Source organism: Phoenix dactylifera, chromosome 4 (assembly GCF_051530095.1).
Source record: "Phoenix dactylifera cultivar Ajwa chromosome 4, Ajwa_hap1_PhDact_Kaust_v1.1, whole genome shotgun sequence".
NCBI lineage: Eukaryota > Viridiplantae > Streptophyta > Magnoliopsida > Arecales > Arecaceae > Phoenix > Phoenix dactylifera.
The window spans coordinates 39,057,567-39,072,094 of NC_143193.1; the positions used below are offsets into that span (position 1 = coordinate 39,057,567).

Genomic DNA, 14,528 nt, shown 5'->3' on the forward strand with positions numbered 1-14,528 from the left:
TCAACGCGCGGGTCCCACTATGCGGCATGGCACCGCCAGTCTCCGGACTCAGTTTATTTTCGGGGAAAAAAATTATCCGAAGAGGAAAAGCCAAAAGCCGAAGAATTAAAAATAAATATTATCAAAAAATAAAAAAGCGGGCAAAAAATAAAAGAGGTGCAACACGAGGACTTCCCAGGGGTCACCCATCCTAGTACTACTCTCGCCCAAGCATGCTTAACTGCGGAGTTCTGATGGGATCCGGTGCATTAGTGCTGGTATGATCGCAACCATGACATGCCCTTCGAAACTCCCCTTTATGACAAAGCAGCAGACCTCGACGGCCCGAGACATTCGCGCCGCCGGGGCCGTTCTGGCGTAGGATTCAACGCGCTGGTCCCGCTATGCGGCATGGCACCGCCAGTCTCCGGACTCAGTTTATTTTCGGGGGAAAAAAATTATCCGAAGAGAAAAAGCCAAAAGCCGAAAAATTAAAAATAAATATTATCGAAAAATAAAAAAACGGGCAAAAAATAAAAGGGGTGCAACACGAGGACTTCCCAGGGGGTCACCCATCCTAGTACTACTCTCGCCCAAACACGCTTAACTGCGGAGTTCTGATGGGATCCGGTGCATTAGTGCTGGTATGATCGCACCCATGACTCGCCCATCGAAACTCCCTTTTATGACAAAGCAGCAGACCTCGACGGCCTGAGACATTCGCGCCGCCGGGGCCGTTCTGGCGTAGGATTCAACGCGCTGGTCCCGCTATGCGGCATGGCACCGCCAGTCTCCGGACTCAGTTTATTTTCGGGGGAAAAAAATTATCCGAAGAGGAAAAGCCAAAAGCCGAAAAATTAAAAATAAATATTAAAAATAAAAAAGCGGGCAAAAAATAAAAGGGGTGCAACACGAGGACTTCCCAGGGGGTCACCCATCCTAGTACTACTCTCGCCCAAGCACGCTTAACTGCGGAGTTCTGATGGGATCCGGTGCATTAGTGCTGGTATGATCGCACCCATGACATGCCCATCGAAACTCCCTTTTATGACAAAGCAGCAGACCTCGACGGCCCGAGACATTCGCGCCGCCGGGGCCGTTCTGGCGTAGGATTCAACGCGCTGGTCCCGCTATGCGGCATAGCACCGCCAGTCTCCGGACTCAGTTTATTTTCGGGGGAAAAAAATTATCCGAAGAGGAAAAGCCAAAAGCCGAAAAATTAAAAATAAATATTATCAAAAAATAAAAAAGCGGGCAAAAAATAAAAGGGGTGCAACACGAGGACTTCCCAGGGGGTCACCCATCCTAGTACTACTCTCGCCCATGCACGCTTAACTACGGAGTTCTGATGGGATCCGGTGCCTTAGTGCTGGTATGATCGCACCCATGACATGCCCATCGAAACTCCCTTTTATGACAAAGCAGCAGACCTCGACGGCCCGAGACATTCGCGCCGCCGGGGCCGTTCTGGCGTAGGATTCAATGCGCTGGTCACGCTATGCGGCATGGCACCGCCAGTCTCCGGACTCAGTTTATTTTCGGGGGAAAAAAATTATCCGAAGAGGAAAAGCCAAAAGCCGAAAAATTAAAAATAAATATTATCAAAAAATAAAAAAGCGGGCAAAAAATAAAAGGGGTGCAACACGAGGACTTCCCAGGGGGTCACCCATCCTAGTACTACTCTCGCCCATGCACGCTTAACTACGGAGTTCTGATGGGATCCGGTGCCTTAGTGCTGGTATGATCGCACCCATGACATGCCCATCGAAACTCCCTTTTATGACAAAGCAGCAGACCTCGACGGCCCGAGACATTCGCGCCGCCGGGGCCGTTCTGGCGTAGGATTCAATGCGCTGGTCACGCTATGCGGCATGGCACCGCCAGTCTCCGGACTCAGTTTATTTTCGGGGGAAAAAAATTATCCGAAGAGGAAAAGCCAAAAGCCGAAAAATTAAAAATAAATATTAAAAATAAAAAAGCGGGCAAAAAATAAAAGGGGTGCAACACGAGGACTTCCCAGGGGGTCACCCATCCTAGTACTACTCTCGCCCAAGTACGCTTAACTGCGGAGTTCTGATGGGATCCGGTGCATTAGTGCTGGTATGATCGCACCCATGACATGCCCATCGAAACTCCCTTTTATGACAAAGCAGCAGACCTCGACGGCCCGAGACATTCGCGCCGCCGGGGCCGTTCTGGCGTAGGATTCAACGCGCTGGTCCCGCTATGCGGCATAGCACCGCCAGTCTCCGGACTCAGTTTATTTTCGGGGGAAAAAAATTATCCGAAGAGGAAAAGCCAAAAGCCGAAAAATTAAAAATAAATATTATCAAAAAATAAAAAAACGGGCAAAAAATAAAAGGGGTGCAACACGAGGACTTCCCAGGGGGTCACCCATCCTAGTACTACTCTCGCCCATGCACGCTTAACTACGGAGTTCTGATGGGATCCGGTGCCTTAGTGCTGGTATGATCGCACCCATGACATGCCCATCGAAACTCCCTTTTATGACAAAGCAGCAGACCTCGACGGCCCGAGACATTCGCGCCGCCGGGGCCGTTCTGGCGTAGGATTCAACGCGCTGGTCACGCTATGCGGCATGGCACCGCCAGTCTCCGGACTCAGTTTATTTTCGGGGGAAAAAAATTATCCGAAGAAGAAAAGCCAAAAGCCGAAAAATTAAAAATAAATATTATCAAAAAATAAAAAAGCGGGCAAAAAATAAAAGGGGTGCAACACGAGGACTTCCCAGGGGGTCACCCATCCTAGCAGTACTCTCGCCCAAGCACGCTTAACTGCGGAGTTCTGATGGGATCCGGTGCATTAGTGCTGGTATGATCGCACCCATGACATGCCCTTCGAAACTCCCTTTTATGACAAAGCAGCAGACCTCGACGGCCCGAGACATTCGCGCCGCCGGGGCCGTTCTGGCATAGGATTCAACGCGCGGGTCCCACTATGCGGCATGGCACCGCCAGTCTCCGGACTCAGTTTATTTTCGGGGAAAAAAATTATCCGAAGAGGAAAAGCCAAAAGCCGAAGAATTAAAAATAAATATTATCAAAAAATAAAAAAGCGGGCAAAAAATAAAAGAGGTGCAACACGAGGACTTCCCAGGGGTCACCCATCCTAGTACTACTCTCGCCCAAGCATGCTTAACTGCGGAGTTCTGATGGGATCCGGTGCATTAGTGCTGGTATGATCGCAACCATGACATGCCCTTCGAAACTCCCCTTTATGACAAAGCAGCAGACCTCGACGGCCCGAGACATTCGCGCCGCCGGGGCCGTTCTGGCGTAGGATTCAACGCGCTGGTCCCGCTATGCGGCATGGCACCGCCAGTCTCCGGACTCAGTTTATTTTCGGGGGAAAAAAATTATCCGAAGAAGAAAACTCAAAAGCCGAAAAATTAAAAATAAATATTATCAAAAAATAAAAAAGGGGGCAAAAAATAAAAGGGGTGCAACACGAGTACTTCCCAGGGGGTCACCCATCCTAGTACTACTCTCGCCCAAGCACGCTTAACTGCGGAGTTCTGATGGGATCCGGTGCATTAGTGCTGGTATGATCGCACGCATGACATGCCCTTCGAAACTACCTTTTATGACAAAGCAGCAGACCTCGACGGCCCGAGACATTCGCGCCGCCGGGGCCGTTCTGGCGTAGGATTCAACGCGCTGGTCCCGCTATGCGGCATGGCACCGCCAGTCTCCGGACTCAGTTTATTTTCGGGGAAAAAAAATTATCCGAAGAGGAAAAGCCAAAAGCCGAAAAATTAAAAATAAATATTATGAAAAAATAAAAAACCGGGCAAAAAATAAATGGGGTGCAACACGAGGACTTCCCAGGGGGTCACCCATCCTAGTACTACTCTCGCCCAAGCCCGCTTAACTGCGGAGTTCTGATGGGATCCGGTGCATTAGTGCTGGTATGATCGCACCCATGATATGCCCTTCGAAACTCCCTTTTATGACAAAGCAGCAGACCTCGACGGCCCGAGACATTCGCGCCGCCGGGGCCGTTCTGGCGTAGGATTCAACGCGCTGCTCCCGCTATGCGGCATGGCACCGCCAGTCTCCGGACTCAGTTTATTTTCGGGGGAAAAAAATTATCCGAAGAGGAAAAGCCAAAAGCCAAAAAATTAAAAATAAATATTATCAAAAAATAAAAAAGCGGGCAAAAAATAAAAGGGGTGCAACACGAGGACTTCCCAGGGGGTCACCCATCCTAGTACTACTCTCGCCCAAGCACGCTTAACTACGGAGTTCTGATGGGATCCGGTGCCTTAGTGCTGGTATGATCGCACCCATGACATGCCCATCGAAACTCCCTTTTATGACAAAGCAGCAGACCTCGACGGCCCGAGACATTCGCGCCGCCGGGGCCGTTCTGGCGTAGGATTCAACGCGCTGGACACGCTATGCGGCATGGCACCGCCAGTCTCCGGACTCAGTTTATTTTCGGGGGAAAAAAATTATCCGAAGAAGAAAAGCCACAAGCCGAAAAATTAAAAATAAATATTATCAAAAAATAAAAAAGCGGGCAAAAAATAAAAGGGGTGCAACACGAGGACTTCCCAGGGGGTCACCCATCCTAGTAGTACTCTCGCCCAAGCACGCTTAACTGCGGAGTTCTGATGGGATCCGGTGCATTAGTGCTGGTATGATCGCACCCATGACATGCCCTTCGAAACTCCCTTTTATGACAAAGCAGCAGACCTCGACGACCCGAGACATTCGCGCCGCCGGGGCCGTTCTGGCATATGATTCAACGCGCGGGTCCCACTATGCGGCATGGCACCGCCAGTCTCCGGACTCAGTTTATTTTCGGGGAAAAAAATTATCCGAAGAGGAAAAGCCAAAAGCCGAAGAATTAAAAATAAATATTATCAAAAAATAAAAAAGCGGGCAAAAAATAAAAGAGGTGCAACACGAGGACTTTCCAGGGGTCACCCATCCTAGTACTACTCTCGCCCAAGCATGCTTAACTGCGGAGTTCTGATGGGATCCGGTGCATTAGTGCTGGTATGATCGCAACCATGACATGCCCTTCGAAACTCCCCTTTATGACAAAGCAGCAGACCTCGACGGCCCGAGACATTCGCGCCGCCGGGGCCGTTCTGGCGTAGGATTCAACGCGCTGGTCCCGCTATGCGGCATGGCACCGCCAGTCTCCGGACTCAGTTTATTTTCGGGGGAAAAAAATTATCCGAAGAAGAAAACTCAAAAGCCGAAAAATTAAAAATAAATATTATCAAAAAATAAAAAAGGGGGCAAAAAATAAAAGGGGTGCAACACGAGGACTTCCCAGGGGGTCACCCATCCTAGTACTACTCTCGCCCAAGCACGCTTAACTGCGGAGTTCTGATGGGATCCGGTACATTAGTGCTGGTATGATCGCACGCATGACATGCCCTTCGAAACTACCTTTTATGACAAAGCAGCAGACCTCGACGGCCCGAGACATTCGCGCCGCCGGGGCCGTTCTGGCGTAGGATTCAACGCGCTGGTCCCGCTATGCGGCATGGCACCGCCAGTCTCCGGACTCAGTTTATTTTCGGGGGAAAAAAATTATCCGAAGAAGAAAAGCCAAAAGCCGAAAAATTAAAAATAAATATTATCAAAAAATAAAAAAGCGGGCAAAAAATAAAAGGGGTGCAACACGAGGACTTCCCAGGGGGTCACCCATCCTAGCAGTACTCTCGCCCAAGCACGCTTAACTGCGGAGTTCTGATGGGATCCGGTGCATTAGTGCTGGTATGATCGCACCCATGACATGCCCTTCGAAACTCCCTTTTATGACAAAGCAGCAGACCTCGACGGCCCGAGACATTCGCGCCGCCGGGGCCGTTCTGGCATAGGATTCAACGCGCGGGTCCCACTATGCGGCATGGCACCGCCAGTCTCCGGACTCAGTTTATTTTCGGGGAAAAAAATTATCCGAAGAGGAAAAGCCAAAAGCCGAAGAATTAAAAATAAATATTATCAAAAAATAAAAAAGCGGGCAAAAAATAAAAGAGGTGCAACACGAGGACTTCCCAGGGGTCACCCATCCTAGTACTACTCTCGCCCAAGCATGCTTAACTGCGGAGTTCTGATGGGATCCGGTGCATTAGTGCTGGTATGATCGCAACCATGACATGCCCTTCGAAACTCCCCTTTATGACAAAGCAGCAGACCTCGACGGCCCGAGACATTCGCGCCGCCGGGGCCGTTCTGGCGTAGGATTCAACGCGCTGGTCCCGCTATGCGGCATGGCACCGCCAGTCTCCGGACTCAGTTTATTTTCGGGGGAAAAAAATTATCCGAAGAAGAAAACTCAAAAGCCGAAAAATTAAAAATAAATATTATCAAAAAATAAAAAAGGGGGCAAAAAATAAAAGGGGTGCAACACGAGTACTTCCCAGGGGGTCACCCATCCTAGTACTACTCTCGCCCAAGCACGCTTAACTGCGGAGTTCTGATGGGATCCGGTGCATTAGTGCTGGTATGATCGCACGCATGACATGCCCTTCGAAACTACCTTTTATGACAAAGCAGCAGACCTCGACGGCCCGAGACATTCGCGCCGCCGGGGCCGTTCTGGCGTAGGATTCAACGCGCTGGTCCCGCTATGCGGCATGGCACCGCCAGTCTCCGGACTCAGTTTATTTTCGGGGAAAAAAAATTATCCGAAGAGGAAAAGCCAAAAGCCGAAAAATTAAAAATAAATATTATGAAAAAATAAAAAACCGGGCAAAAAATAAATGGGGTGCAACACGAGGACTTCCCAGGGGGTCACCCATCCTAGTACTACTCTCGCCCAAGCCCGCTTAACTGCGGAGTTCTGATGGGATCCGGTGCATTAGTGCTGGTATGATCGCACCCATGATATGCCCTTCGAAACTCCCTTTTATGACAAAGCAGCAGACCTCGACGGCCCGAGACATTCGCGCCGCCGGGGCCGTTCTGGCGTAGGATTCAACGCGCTGCTCCCGCTATGCGGCATGGCACCGCCAGTCTCCGGACTCAGTTTATTTTCGGGGGAAAAAAATTATCCGAAGAGGAAAAGCCAAAAGCCAAAAAATTAAAAATAAATATTATCAAAAAATAAAAAAGCGGGCAAAAAATAAAAGGGGTGCAACACGAGGACTTCCCAGGGGGTCACCCATCCTAGTACTACTCTCGCCCAAGCACGCTTAACTACGGAGTTCTGATGGGATCCGGTGCCTTAGTGCTGGTATGATCGCACCCATGACATGCCCATCGAAACTCCCTTTTATGACAAAGCAGCAGACCTCGACGGCCCGAGACATTCGCGCCGCCGGGGCCGTTCTGGCGTAGGATTCAACGCGCTGGACACGCTATGCGGCATGGCACCGCCAGTCTCCGGACTCAGTTTATTTTCGGGGGAAAAAAATTATCCGAAGAAGAAAAGCCACAAGCCGAAAAATTAAAAATAAATATTATCAAAAAATAAAAAAGCGGGCAAAAAATAAAAGGGGTGCAACACGAGGACTTCCCAGGGGGTCACCCATCCTAGTAGTACTCTCGCCCAAGCACGCTTAACTGCGGAGTTCTGATGGGATCCGGTGCATTAGTGCTGGTATGATCGCACCCATGACATGCCCTTCGAAACTCCCTTTTATGACAAAGCAGCAGACCTCGACGACCCGAGACATTCGCGCCGCCGGGGCCGTTCTGGCATATGATTCAACGCGCGGGTCCCACTATGCGGCATGGCACCGCCAGTCTCCGGACTCAGTTTATTTTCGGGGAAAAAAATTATCCGAAGAGGAAAAGCCAAAAGCCGAAGAATTAAAAATAAATATTATCAAAAAATAAAAAAGCGGGCAAAAAATAAAAGAGGTGCAACACGAGGACTTTCCAGGGGTCACCCATCCTAGTACTACTCTCGCCCAAGCATGCTTAACTGCGGAGTTCTGATGGGATCCGGTGCATTAGTGCTGGTATGATCGCAACCATGACATGCCCTTCGAAACTCCCCTTTATGACAAAGCAGCAGACCTCGACGGCCCGAGACATTCGCGCCGCCGGGGCCGTTCTGGCGTAGGATTCAACGCGCTGGTCCCGCTATGCGGCATGGCACCGCCAGTCTCCGGACTCAGTTTATTTTCGGGGGAAAAAAATTATCCGAAGAAGAAAACTCAAAAGCCGAAAAATTAAAAATAAATATTATCAAAAAATAAAAAAGGGGGCAAAAAATAAAAGGGGTGCAACACGAGGACTTCCCAGGGGGTCACCCATCCTAGTACTACTCTCGCCCAAGCACGCTTAACTGCGGAGTTCTGATGGGATCCGGTACATTAGTGCTGGTATGATCGCACGCATGACATGCCCTTCGAAACTACCTTTTATGACAAAGCAGCAGACCTCGACGGCCCGAGACATTCGCGCCGCCGGGGCCGTTCTGGCGTAGGATTCAACGCGCTGGTCCCGCTATGCGGCATGGCACCGCCAGTCTCCGGACTCAGTTTATTTTCGGGGGAAAAAAATTATCCGAAGAAGAAAAGCCAAAAGCCGAAAAATTAAAAATAAATATTATCAAAAAATAAAAAAGCGGGCAAAAAATAAAAGGGGTGCAACACGAGGACTTCCCAGGGGGTCACCCATCCTAGCAGTACTCTCGCCCAAGCACGCTTAACTGCGGAGTTCTGATGGGATCCGGTGCATTAGTGCTGGTATGATCGCACCCATGACATGCCCTTCGAAACTCCCTTTTATGACAAAGCAGCAGACCTCGACGGCCCGAGACATTCGCGCCGCCGGGGCCGTTCTGGCATAGGATTCAACGCGCGGGTCCCACTATGCGGCATGGCACCGCCAGTCTCCGGACTCAGTTTATTTTCGGGGAAAAAAATTATCCGAAGAGGAAAAGCCAAAAGCCGAAGAATTAAAAATAAATATTATCAAAAAATAAAAAAGCGGGCAAAAAATAAAAGAGGTGCAACACGAGGACTTCCCAGGGGTCACCCATCCTAGTACTACTCTCGCCCAAGCATGCTTAACTGCGGAGTTCTGATGGGATCCGGTGCATTAGTGCTGGTATGATCGCAACCATGACATGCCCTTCGAAACTCCCCTTTATGACAAAGCAGCAGACCTCGACGGCCCGAGACATTCGCGCCGCCGGGGCCGTTCTGGCGTAGGATTCAACGCGCTGGTCCCGCTATGCGGCATGGCACCGCCAGTCTCCGGACTCAGTTTATTTTCGGGGGAAAAAAATTATCCGAAGAAGAAAACTCAAAAGCCGAAAAATTAAAAATAAATATTATCAAAAAATAAAAAAGGGGGCAAAAAATAAAAGGGGTGCAACACGAGTACTTCCCAGGGGGTCACCCATCCTAGTACTACTCTCGCCCAAGCACGCTTAACTGCGGAGTTCTGATGGGATCCGGTGCATTAGTGCTGGTATGATCGCACGCATGACATGCCCTTCGAAACTACCTTTTATGACAAAGCAGCAGACCTCGACGGCCCGAGACATTCGCGCCGCCGGGGCCGTTCTGGCGTAGGATTCAACGCGCTGGTCCCGCTATGCGGCATGGCACCGCCAGTCTCCGGACTCAGTTTATTTTCGGGGAAAAAAAATTATCCGAAGAGGAAAAGCCAAAAGCCGAAAAATTAAAAATAAATATTATGAAAAAATAAAAAAGCGGGCAAAAAATAAATGGGGTGCAACACGAGGACTTCCCAGGGGGTCACCCATCCTAGTACTACTCTCGCCCAAGCCCGCTTAACTGCGGAGTTCTGATGGGATCCGGTGCATTAGTGCTGGTATGATCGCACCCATGATATGCCCTTCGAAACTCCCTTTTATGACAAAGCAGCAGACCTCGACGGCCCGAGACATTCGCGCCGCCGGGGCCGTTCTGGCGTAGGATTCAACGCGCTACTCCCGCTATGCGGCATGGCACCGCCAGTCTCCGGACTCAGTTTATTTTCGGGGGAAAAAAATTATCCGAAGAGGAAAAGCCAAAAGCCGAAAAATTAAAAATAAATATTATCAAAAAATAAAAAAGCGGGCAAAAAATAAAAGGGGTGCAACACGAGGACTTCCCAGGGGGTCACCCATCCTAGTACTACTCTCGCCCAAGCACGCTTAACTACGGAGTTCTGATGGGATCCGGTGCCTTAGTGCTGGTATGATCGCACCCATGACATGCCCATCGAAACTCCCTTTTATGACAAAGCAGCAGACCTCGACGGCCCGAGACATTCGCGCCGCCGGGGCCGTTCTGGCGTAGGATTCAACGCGCTGGACACGCTATGCGGCATGGCACCGCCAGTCTCCGGACTCAGTTTATTTTCGGGGGAAAAAAATTATCCGAAGAAGAAAAGCCACAAGCCGAAAAATTAAAAATAAATATTATCAAAAAATAAAAAAGCGGGCAAAAAATAAAAGGGGTGCAACACGAGGACTTCCCAGGGGGTCACCCATCCTAGTAGTACTCTCGCCCAAGCACGCTTAACTGCGGAGTTCTGATGGGATCCGGTGCATTAGTGCTGGTATGATCGCACCCATGACATGCCCTTCGAAACTCCCTTTTATGACAAAGCAGCAGACCTCGACGACCCGAGACATTCGCGCCGCCGGGGCCGTTCTGGCATATGATTCAACGCGCGGGTCCCACTATGCGGCATGGCACCGCCAGTCTCCGGACTCAGTTTATTTTCGGGGAAAAAAATTATCCGAAGAGGAAAAGCCAAAAGCCGAAGAATTAAAAATAAATATTATCAAAAAATAAAAAAGCGGGCAAAAAATAAAAGAGGTGCAACACGAGGACTTTCCAGGGGTCACCCATCCTAGTACTACTCTCGCCCAAGCATGCTTAACTGCGGAGTTCTGATGGGATCCGGTGCATTAGTGCTGGTATGATCGCAACCATGACATGCCCTTCGAAACTCCCCTTTATGACAAAGCAGCAGACCTCGACGGCCCGAGACATTCGCGCCGCCGGGGCCGTTCTGGCGTAGGATTCAACGCGCTGGTCCCGCTATGCGGCATGGCACCGCCAGTCTCCGGACTCAGTTTATTTTCGGGGGAAAAAAATTATCCGAAGAAGAAAACTCAAAAGCCGAAAAATTAAAAATAAATATTATCAAAAAATAAAAAAGGGGGCAAAAAATAAAAGGGGTGCAACACGAGGACTTCCCAGGGGGTCACCCATCCTAGTACTACTCTCGCCCAAGCACGCTTAACTGCGGAGTTCTGATGGGATCCGGTACATTAGTGCTGGTATGATCGCACGCATGACATGCCCTTCGAAACTACCTTTTATGACAAAGCAGCAGACCTCGACGGCCCGAGACATTCGCGCCGCCGGGGCCGTTCTGGCGTAGGATTCAACGCGCTGGTCCCGCTATGCGGCATGGCACCGCCAGTCTCCAGACTCAGTTTATTTTCGGGGAAAAAAAATTATCCGAAGAGGAAAAGCCAAAAGCCGAACAATTAAAAATAAATATTATCAAAAAATAAAAAAGCGGGCAAAAAATAAAAGGGGTGCAACACGAGGACTTCCCAGGGGGTCACCCATCCTAGTACTACTCTCGCCCAAGCACGCTTAACTACGGAGTTCTGATGGGATCCGGTGCCTTAGTGCTGGTATGATCGCACCCATGACATGCCCATCGAAACTCCCTTTTATGACAAAGCAGCAGACCTCGACGGCCCGAGACATTCGCGCCGCCGGGGCCGTTCTGGCGTAGGATTCAACGCGCTGGTCACGCTATGCGGCATGGCACCGCCAGTCTCCGGACTCAGTTTATTTTCGGGGGAAAAAAATTATCCGAAGAAGAAAAGCCAAAAGCCGAAAAATTAAAAATAAATATTATCAAAAAATAAAAAAGCGGGCAAAAAATAAAAGGGGTGCAACACGAGGACTTCCCAGGGGGTCACCCATCCTAGTAGTACTCTCGCCCAAGCACGCTTAACTGCGGAGTTCTGATGGGATCCGGTGCATTAGTGCTGGTATGATCGCACCCATGACATGCCCTTCGAAACTCCCTTTTATGACAAAGCAGCAGACCTCGACGGCCCGAGACATTCGCGCCGCCGGGGCCGTTCTGGCGTAGGATTCAACGCGCTGGTCCCGCTATGCGGCATGGCACCGCCAGTCTCCGGACTCAGTTTATTTTCGGGGGAAAAAAATTATCCGAAGAGGAAAAGCCAAAAGCCGAAAAATTAAAAATAAATATTAAAAATAAAAAAGCGGGCAAAAAATAAAAGGGGTGCAACACGAGGACTTCCCAGGGGGTCACCCATCCTAGTACTACTCTCGCCCAAGCACGCTTAACTGCGGAGTTCTGATGGGATCCGGTGCATTAGTGCTGGTATGATCGCACCCATGACATGCCCATCGAAACTCCCTTTTATGACAAAGCAGCAGACCTCGACGGCCCGAGACATTCGCGCCGCCGGGGCCGTTCTGGCGTAGGATTCAACGCGCTGGTCCCGCTATGCGGCATAGCACCGCCAGTCTCCGGACTCAGTTTATTTTCGGGGGAAAAAAATTATCCGAAGAGGAAAAGCCAAAAGCCGAAAAATTAAAAATAAATATTATCAAAAAATAAAAAAGCGGGCAAAAAATAAAAGGGGTGCAACACGAGGACTTCCCAGTGGGTCACCCATCCTAGTACTACTCTCGCCCATGCACGCTTAACTACGGAGTTCTGATGGGATCCGGTGCCTTAGTGCTGGTATAATCGCACCCATGACATGCCCATCGAAACTCCCTTTTATGACAAAGCAGCAGACCTCGACGGCCCGAGACATTCGCGCCGCCGGGGCCGTTCTGGCGTAGGATTCAACGCGCTGGTCACGCTATGCGGCATGGCACCGCCAGTCTCCGGACTCAGTTTATTTTCGGGGGAAAAAAATTATCCGAAGAAGAAAAGCCAAAAGCTGAAAAATTAAAAATAAATATTATCAAAAAATAAAAAAGCGGGCAAAAAATAAAAGGGGTGCAACACGAGGACTTCCCAGGGGGTCACCCATCCTAGCAGTACTCTCGCCCAAGCACGCTTAACTGCGGAGTTCTGATGGGATCCGGTGCATTAGTGCTGGTATGATCGCACCCATGACATGCCCTTCGAAACTCCCTTTTATGACAAAGCAGCAGACCTCGACGGCCCGAGACATTCGCGCCGCCGGGGCCGTTCTGGCATAGGATTCAACGCGCGGGTCCCACTATGCGGCATGGCACCGCCAGTCTCCGGACTCAGTTTATTTTCGGGGAAAAAAATTATCCGAAGAGGAAAAGCCAAAAGCCGAAGAATTAAAAATAAATATTATCAAAAAATAAAAAAGCGGGCAAAAAATAAAAGAGGTGCAACACGAGGACTTCCCAGGGGTCACCCATCCTAGTACTACTCTCGCCCAAGCATGCTTAACTGCGGAGTTCTGATGGGATCCGGTGCATTAGTGCTGGTATGATCGCAACCATGACATGCCCTTCGAAACTCCCCTTTATGACAAAGCAGCAGACCTCGACGGCCCGAGACATTCGCGCCGCCGGGGCCGTTCTGGCGTAGGATTCAACGCGCTGGTCCCGCTATGCGGCATGGCACCGCCAGTCTCCGGACTCAGTTTATTTTCGGGGGAAAAAAATTATCCGAAGAGAAAAAGCCAAAAGCCGAAAAATTAAAAATAAATATTATCGAAAAATAAAAAAGCGGGCAAAAAATAAAAGGGGTGCAACACGAGGACTTCCCAGGGGGTCACCCATCCTAGTACTACTCTCGCCCAAACACGCTTAACTGCGGAGTTCTGATGGGATCCGGTGCATTAGTGCTGGTATGATCGCACCCATGACTCGCCCATCGAAACTCCCTTTTATGACAAAGCAGCAGACCTCGACGGCCTGAGACATTCGCGCCGCCGGGGCCGTTCTGGCGTAGGATTCAACGCGCTGGTCCCGCTATGCGGCATGGCACCGCCAGTCTCCGGACTCAGTTTATTTTCGGGGGAAAAAAATTATCCGAAGAGGAAAAGCCAAAAGCCGAAAAATTAAAAATAAATATTAAAAATAAAAAAGCGGGCAAAAAATAAAAGGGGTGCAACACGAGGACTTCCCAGGGGGTCACCCATCCTAGTACTACTCTCGCCCAAGCACGCTTAACTGCGGAGTTCTGATGGGATCCGGTGCATTAGTGCTGGTATGATCGCACCCATGACATGCCCATCGAAACTCCCTTTTATGACAAAGCAGCAGACCTCGACGGCCCGAGACATTCGCGCCGCCGGGGCCGTTCTGGCGTAGGATTCAACGCGCTGGTCCCGCTATGCGGCATAGCACCGCCAGTCTCCGGACTCAGTTTATTTTCGGGGGAAAAAAATTATCCGAAGAGGAAAAGCCAAAAGCCGAAAAATTAAAAATAAATATTATCAAAAAATAAAAAAGCGGGCAAAAAATAAAAGGGGTGCAACACGAGGACTTCCCAGGGGGTCACCCATCCTAGTACTACTCTCGCCCATGCACGCTTAACTACGGAGTTCTGATGGGATCCGGTGCCTTAGTGCTGGTATGATCGCACCCATGACATGCCCAT

The 14,528-nt window shown here is 49.9% G+C and overlaps 32 non-coding genes and 8 pseudogenes across 32 annotated transcripts; all 40 read right to left on the reverse strand.

The window, feature by feature from the left end:
- Positions 1 to 153: 153 nt before the first annotated feature.
- Positions 154 to 271, reverse strand: LOC149767168 (5S ribosomal RNA; annotated as a pseudogene).
- Positions 272 to 518: 247 nt separating this feature from the next.
- On the reverse strand, positions 519 to 637 carry LOC149767169 (5S ribosomal RNA). The gene has a single exon (XR_016401116.1). It is a non-coding gene; the product is annotated as a 5S ribosomal RNA (ribosomal RNA).
- A 243-nt stretch (positions 638 to 880) lies between these two features.
- Positions 881 to 999, reverse strand: LOC149767170 (5S ribosomal RNA). Its single transcript, XR_016411642.1, has one exon. It is a non-coding gene; the product is annotated as a 5S ribosomal RNA (ribosomal RNA).
- A 247-nt stretch (positions 1,000 to 1,246) lies between these two features.
- Positions 1,247 to 1,365, reverse strand: LOC149767171 (5S ribosomal RNA). The gene has a single exon (XR_016401892.1). It is a non-coding gene; the product is annotated as a 5S ribosomal RNA (ribosomal RNA).
- Positions 1,366 to 1,612: 247 nt separating this feature from the next.
- LOC149767172 (5S ribosomal RNA) lies at positions 1,613 to 1,731 on the reverse strand. Its single transcript, XR_016401893.1, has one exon. It is a non-coding gene; the product is annotated as a 5S ribosomal RNA (ribosomal RNA).
- A 243-nt stretch (positions 1,732 to 1,974) lies between these two features.
- LOC149767173 (5S ribosomal RNA) lies at positions 1,975 to 2,093 on the reverse strand. The gene has a single exon (XR_016402630.1). It is a non-coding gene; the product is annotated as a 5S ribosomal RNA (ribosomal RNA).
- A 247-nt stretch (positions 2,094 to 2,340) lies between these two features.
- Positions 2,341 to 2,459, reverse strand: LOC149767174 (5S ribosomal RNA). The gene has a single exon (XR_016401894.1). It is a non-coding gene; the product is annotated as a 5S ribosomal RNA (ribosomal RNA).
- Positions 2,460 to 2,706: 247 nt separating this feature from the next.
- Positions 2,707 to 2,825, reverse strand: LOC149767175 (5S ribosomal RNA). Its single transcript, XR_016407598.1, has one exon. It is a non-coding gene; the product is annotated as a 5S ribosomal RNA (ribosomal RNA).
- A 246-nt stretch (positions 2,826 to 3,071) lies between these two features.
- On the reverse strand, positions 3,072 to 3,189 carry LOC149767176 (5S ribosomal RNA; annotated as a pseudogene).
- A 247-nt stretch (positions 3,190 to 3,436) lies between these two features.
- On the reverse strand, positions 3,437 to 3,555 carry LOC149767177 (5S ribosomal RNA). Its single transcript, XR_016403585.1, has one exon. It is a non-coding gene; the product is annotated as a 5S ribosomal RNA (ribosomal RNA).
- A 247-nt stretch (positions 3,556 to 3,802) lies between these two features.
- LOC149767178 (5S ribosomal RNA) lies at positions 3,803 to 3,921 on the reverse strand. The gene has a single exon (XR_016402919.1). It is a non-coding gene; the product is annotated as a 5S ribosomal RNA (ribosomal RNA).
- A 247-nt stretch (positions 3,922 to 4,168) lies between these two features.
- Positions 4,169 to 4,287, reverse strand: LOC149767179 (5S ribosomal RNA). Its single transcript, XR_016400752.1, has one exon. It is a non-coding gene; the product is annotated as a 5S ribosomal RNA (ribosomal RNA).
- A 247-nt stretch (positions 4,288 to 4,534) lies between these two features.
- On the reverse strand, positions 4,535 to 4,653 carry LOC149767180 (5S ribosomal RNA). Its single transcript, XR_016404139.1, has one exon. It is a non-coding gene; the product is annotated as a 5S ribosomal RNA (ribosomal RNA).
- A 246-nt stretch (positions 4,654 to 4,899) lies between these two features.
- Positions 4,900 to 5,017, reverse strand: LOC149767181 (5S ribosomal RNA; annotated as a pseudogene).
- A 247-nt stretch (positions 5,018 to 5,264) lies between these two features.
- Positions 5,265 to 5,383, reverse strand: LOC149767182 (5S ribosomal RNA). The gene has a single exon (XR_016404897.1). It is a non-coding gene; the product is annotated as a 5S ribosomal RNA (ribosomal RNA).
- Positions 5,384 to 5,630: 247 nt separating this feature from the next.
- On the reverse strand, positions 5,631 to 5,749 carry LOC149767183 (5S ribosomal RNA). Its single transcript, XR_016407599.1, has one exon. It is a non-coding gene; the product is annotated as a 5S ribosomal RNA (ribosomal RNA).
- A 246-nt stretch (positions 5,750 to 5,995) lies between these two features.
- LOC149767184 (5S ribosomal RNA) lies at positions 5,996 to 6,113 on the reverse strand (annotated as a pseudogene).
- Positions 6,114 to 6,360: 247 nt separating this feature from the next.
- On the reverse strand, positions 6,361 to 6,479 carry LOC149767185 (5S ribosomal RNA). Its single transcript, XR_016403586.1, has one exon. It is a non-coding gene; the product is annotated as a 5S ribosomal RNA (ribosomal RNA).
- A 247-nt stretch (positions 6,480 to 6,726) lies between these two features.
- LOC149767186 (5S ribosomal RNA) lies at positions 6,727 to 6,845 on the reverse strand. The gene has a single exon (XR_016402920.1). It is a non-coding gene; the product is annotated as a 5S ribosomal RNA (ribosomal RNA).
- A 247-nt stretch (positions 6,846 to 7,092) lies between these two features.
- On the reverse strand, positions 7,093 to 7,211 carry LOC149767187 (5S ribosomal RNA). Its single transcript, XR_016400753.1, has one exon. It is a non-coding gene; the product is annotated as a 5S ribosomal RNA (ribosomal RNA).
- Positions 7,212 to 7,458: 247 nt separating this feature from the next.
- On the reverse strand, positions 7,459 to 7,577 carry LOC149767188 (5S ribosomal RNA). Its single transcript, XR_016404140.1, has one exon. It is a non-coding gene; the product is annotated as a 5S ribosomal RNA (ribosomal RNA).
- A 246-nt stretch (positions 7,578 to 7,823) lies between these two features.
- LOC149767189 (5S ribosomal RNA) lies at positions 7,824 to 7,941 on the reverse strand (annotated as a pseudogene).
- Positions 7,942 to 8,188: 247 nt separating this feature from the next.
- Positions 8,189 to 8,307, reverse strand: LOC149767190 (5S ribosomal RNA). The gene has a single exon (XR_016404899.1). It is a non-coding gene; the product is annotated as a 5S ribosomal RNA (ribosomal RNA).
- Positions 8,308 to 8,554: 247 nt separating this feature from the next.
- On the reverse strand, positions 8,555 to 8,673 carry LOC149767191 (5S ribosomal RNA). Its single transcript, XR_016407600.1, has one exon. It is a non-coding gene; the product is annotated as a 5S ribosomal RNA (ribosomal RNA).
- A 246-nt stretch (positions 8,674 to 8,919) lies between these two features.
- Positions 8,920 to 9,037, reverse strand: LOC149767192 (5S ribosomal RNA; annotated as a pseudogene).
- Positions 9,038 to 9,284: 247 nt separating this feature from the next.
- On the reverse strand, positions 9,285 to 9,403 carry LOC149767193 (5S ribosomal RNA). The gene has a single exon (XR_016403587.1). It is a non-coding gene; the product is annotated as a 5S ribosomal RNA (ribosomal RNA).
- Positions 9,404 to 9,650: 247 nt separating this feature from the next.
- Positions 9,651 to 9,769, reverse strand: LOC149767194 (5S ribosomal RNA). Its single transcript, XR_016402921.1, has one exon. It is a non-coding gene; the product is annotated as a 5S ribosomal RNA (ribosomal RNA).
- Positions 9,770 to 10,016: 247 nt separating this feature from the next.
- LOC149767195 (5S ribosomal RNA) lies at positions 10,017 to 10,135 on the reverse strand. The gene has a single exon (XR_016400754.1). It is a non-coding gene; the product is annotated as a 5S ribosomal RNA (ribosomal RNA).
- Positions 10,136 to 10,382: 247 nt separating this feature from the next.
- On the reverse strand, positions 10,383 to 10,501 carry LOC149767196 (5S ribosomal RNA). Its single transcript, XR_016404141.1, has one exon. It is a non-coding gene; the product is annotated as a 5S ribosomal RNA (ribosomal RNA).
- Positions 10,502 to 10,747: 246 nt separating this feature from the next.
- Positions 10,748 to 10,865, reverse strand: LOC149767197 (5S ribosomal RNA; annotated as a pseudogene).
- Positions 10,866 to 11,112: 247 nt separating this feature from the next.
- On the reverse strand, positions 11,113 to 11,231 carry LOC149767198 (5S ribosomal RNA). Its single transcript, XR_016404900.1, has one exon. It is a non-coding gene; the product is annotated as a 5S ribosomal RNA (ribosomal RNA).
- Positions 11,232 to 11,478: 247 nt separating this feature from the next.
- Positions 11,479 to 11,597, reverse strand: LOC149767199 (5S ribosomal RNA). Its single transcript, XR_016400755.1, has one exon. It is a non-coding gene; the product is annotated as a 5S ribosomal RNA (ribosomal RNA).
- A 247-nt stretch (positions 11,598 to 11,844) lies between these two features.
- LOC149767200 (5S ribosomal RNA) lies at positions 11,845 to 11,963 on the reverse strand. The gene has a single exon (XR_016404142.1). It is a non-coding gene; the product is annotated as a 5S ribosomal RNA (ribosomal RNA).
- Positions 11,964 to 12,206: 243 nt separating this feature from the next.
- LOC149767201 (5S ribosomal RNA) lies at positions 12,207 to 12,325 on the reverse strand. Its single transcript, XR_016411643.1, has one exon. It is a non-coding gene; the product is annotated as a 5S ribosomal RNA (ribosomal RNA).
- Positions 12,326 to 12,572: 247 nt separating this feature from the next.
- LOC149767202 (5S ribosomal RNA) lies at positions 12,573 to 12,691 on the reverse strand. Its single transcript, XR_016405203.1, has one exon. It is a non-coding gene; the product is annotated as a 5S ribosomal RNA (ribosomal RNA).
- Positions 12,692 to 12,938: 247 nt separating this feature from the next.
- LOC149767203 (5S ribosomal RNA) lies at positions 12,939 to 13,057 on the reverse strand. Its single transcript, XR_016407601.1, has one exon. It is a non-coding gene; the product is annotated as a 5S ribosomal RNA (ribosomal RNA).
- A 246-nt stretch (positions 13,058 to 13,303) lies between these two features.
- Positions 13,304 to 13,421, reverse strand: LOC149767204 (5S ribosomal RNA; annotated as a pseudogene).
- Positions 13,422 to 13,668: 247 nt separating this feature from the next.
- LOC149767205 (5S ribosomal RNA) lies at positions 13,669 to 13,787 on the reverse strand. The gene has a single exon (XR_016401117.1). It is a non-coding gene; the product is annotated as a 5S ribosomal RNA (ribosomal RNA).
- A 243-nt stretch (positions 13,788 to 14,030) lies between these two features.
- On the reverse strand, positions 14,031 to 14,149 carry LOC149767206 (5S ribosomal RNA). The gene has a single exon (XR_016411644.1). It is a non-coding gene; the product is annotated as a 5S ribosomal RNA (ribosomal RNA).
- Positions 14,150 to 14,396: 247 nt separating this feature from the next.
- Positions 14,397 to 14,515, reverse strand: LOC149767207 (5S ribosomal RNA). The gene has a single exon (XR_016401895.1). It is a non-coding gene; the product is annotated as a 5S ribosomal RNA (ribosomal RNA).
- Between the last annotated feature and the right edge of the window lie 13 nt (positions 14,516 to 14,528).